General features: G+C 45.9%; 1 non-coding gene across 1 annotated transcript; it reads left to right on the top strand.

Moving 5' to 3' along the window:
* The first annotated feature begins 577 nt into the window (after positions 1–577).
* On the top strand, positions 578–707 carry LOC136386629 (small nucleolar RNA SNORA31). Its single transcript, XR_010747993.1, has one exon. It is a non-coding gene; the product is annotated as a small nucleolar RNA SNORA31 (small nucleolar RNA).
* The last annotated feature ends 2,031 nt before the right edge of the window (positions 708–2,738 follow it).

The raw sequence follows: 2,738 nt of genomic DNA, 5'->3' as shown, positions 1-2,738 counted from the left end.
ATGAGAACCCAGACCTACCCTTGACCTTTCTGAAGGCCATGGGGAAACTGAAAATGGTGCATGAATTAGCTCAGCTCACTCTCTTCTCAAATATAATGGAAGTGAAGTCTAAGTTTAAGTAGAGTGGTCTGAGTCAATGGAGTCAGTTATCTGAGATCCTGCAGGGAGTCATGGTAGGAAATAATTGAAATTTTATCTCAGGATAGATGAACCTCAAACTTCAGTCACCCCTTCTTGATGTCCTGGGAGGCTCTGGGAAGATGTGACCAGATGCCAGGGCCCCCTCACTTCCTTATTGTCAGTGTCAGGGATGTGTGTGGTCTCGTTCTGAGATTTTAGCCTCAGGTCACTGGTAAGCAAATGAGGGGCCAAGCCCTAGAAGAGGAAAGATAACCCTGTTTGCAAGGATGGAAACACTCACTCAGAGTAGAAGGGACCTCACTGAGTACTGCTGCGCCTTCCTGTCAGCACTGTGGTCCCAAGTTCTAGGTTGTGCTTGCCATCTTCATCCTGAGTTGCCCCTTAATTTTCTCTTAGAGGGGCTCTACATTCCAGGAGGTGAAAGCCTTGGCCTGACCTACATACTCTCAGGTCACAGAGCAGTGAAATCCCAGGCACTTTTGGTTTGCACAAGGATGCGAAAGAAAGAATCCCTGTGCTTTCTGTCTGTCTGCGTGGCAGCCCAGATTGAATAGGGGACTACATCTGCAGAAGAAGAAAAAAAAAAAAGAAATCCCAGGCAGTGCCAGGAGTTAAGGTGAAGTGCTCACCCTGAATATGCACACAGATCAGAGGGGACCTCACAGTGCTTGACACCTCCAAACCCTACCCTTAGCCTGATCAAGAATGACCCCTGTGAGGCCCAAGAGCACCCCCTAAAGAGGAGAACTAAAAGTTGCCTTTATTAGAACTACTTTTGATGTGTTTCTTAGCTGAGGCTCCTCACATACTCTGTTTCCCACAAGCCAATGTGTTCTTATTGCCCACTTTCTGCACACAGTCCTATAGCTGTCTCAGCATGAGTTATCATACATTGCCATGAGATACTTCTGCAAGTTTGAGGAAAAGTATCAGTATTCAAGAGAGGCCCAGGGCCTGGATGAGGTGCAGCTTTTTGGGGCTGAAGAGGAAGTAGCCATATCTCCTTCCTCCTTCTTATCTTCCTCTCTCTCAGTCCTGTTCTCAGGCAGCCTGGAGGTGATACTTGTTGCTGGGACACCAAGTCCTGCCCAAAGCCCTCTAGGTGCCTGCTATTTTGCCCTTCCTATAGCAGCCCTTCCATTGACCCAGACTGAAGAATTGAGGTTCAGCAGCCAACGTGAGGAGAGGCTAAGAACCAGGGAGAACCCAAAATATAATGGTCCTTCCTGAAAGAGGTAGTATGTTTGAAGGTGCCTGGCCTGATGGAGTTCCCACTGCTAAAGTATTAGGCAAAGGATTCAACCACAAAGACATAAATGTTAAGGAGCATCATCAAAAAGTACCAGGTCCACTTCCTTGGTATCTTCAGCACTGCTTCTGAGTGCACACAAATGGTCTCTGACATTGATGTGAAGGAAGTAGACACCTGTGTCCACTCTTATGTCTTGGTCACCACCCTGTGCCTCACCTATGATGAGATGGTGAGCTATGGAAGACCATTCCCAAAACCATCCTCCTGGTCATGCTCCTGGGCTTGATCATCCTGAAGGGTGACTGTGCTCCTTGGGGGAATGTTGGGCAGTTAAAATATATTATGCTCACTTTGTTAAAGATGGCACTGCCTACATGGAAGCCCGTCACCCAGGTGATGATATTAGTTGCCCTTCTTGCCTGGGATGGGTGTGATTATATTAATGTGTGTTGGGGAGGGCTTTCACGCCAAAAGGTTTTAAAAGGAGAGATCGCGTTGCTCTGGGGGAAGAGTGATTACATTCTAGGAGAAGCCCATGCTGTAGGAGAGCAGAGAAAGGCCATGTGGAGGAGGCCAGGAGAAGCAGCCAAGATGGCAGAGTGCTGAAGGAGAAGCCAGTTTGTGCAGAGTTTGTGCAGAGAGAAGGAGATGGGGAACAGAGGTGAATAAGGCTAGTGAGCTAGAAACCTTTGATTCTAGGAAACTCGGATAAGTCAGTAGCTTTGTGAGCACTGAGTGAGTGGGATTTGGAGTCTAGTGTGTGTTTTTACTTGCTCGCCAGGTGCAAGCTAGGACTAAAGATAGTGGCCCACCAGTTCTTGGCTCTGTTGTTTCATTACCGTTTGTCCGAATCTAATGCAAACCTGCATGGGCCAGGTGGCTGTGATGGTAGCCATGGCTACTGGCCATACAGGGAAACTCTGAATGTGATGGGTATGTGCTGGGGTCCAGCCCCAGGGGCAATCCAGAGTCCTACAGGAAGAGACAGTGTCAGCATGAAACAAGCGAGAGAGCTGAATTCTTTAGCATTCACTGCCAGGCATCTCTGCCAATGGCTAGTATAGCTTTATTTTTATACACACACTAAATTACAATCACATAGTATTCAGAATACATTGATTAATAATTGTTTTTGTTTCACTATGGTTACATATTTCTAGGTAACGGTTAGTACATTTCTATAAGCTATAAATCAGGTGGTAAGTCATTCTAAGTACAGTTATACAATAACTTGAGCAGCAATAACAATATTGGCGCAAGCTTCTAAAAGGTCAGTATTGATTAATAACTATTTTACTTAAGGGTCTATTGTCTAGTCAAATTTTATTTGTCTACTATATTCATA

This window comes from Saccopteryx leptura, chromosome X, assembly GCF_036850995.1.
Source record: "Saccopteryx leptura isolate mSacLep1 chromosome X, mSacLep1_pri_phased_curated, whole genome shotgun sequence".
In the NCBI taxonomy this organism is placed as follows: Eukaryota; Metazoa; Chordata; class Mammalia; order Chiroptera; family Emballonuridae; genus Saccopteryx; species Saccopteryx leptura.
The sequence above is the reverse complement of the archived record's forward strand: the minus strand, read 5'-3'. Positions and strand labels throughout refer to the sequence as shown.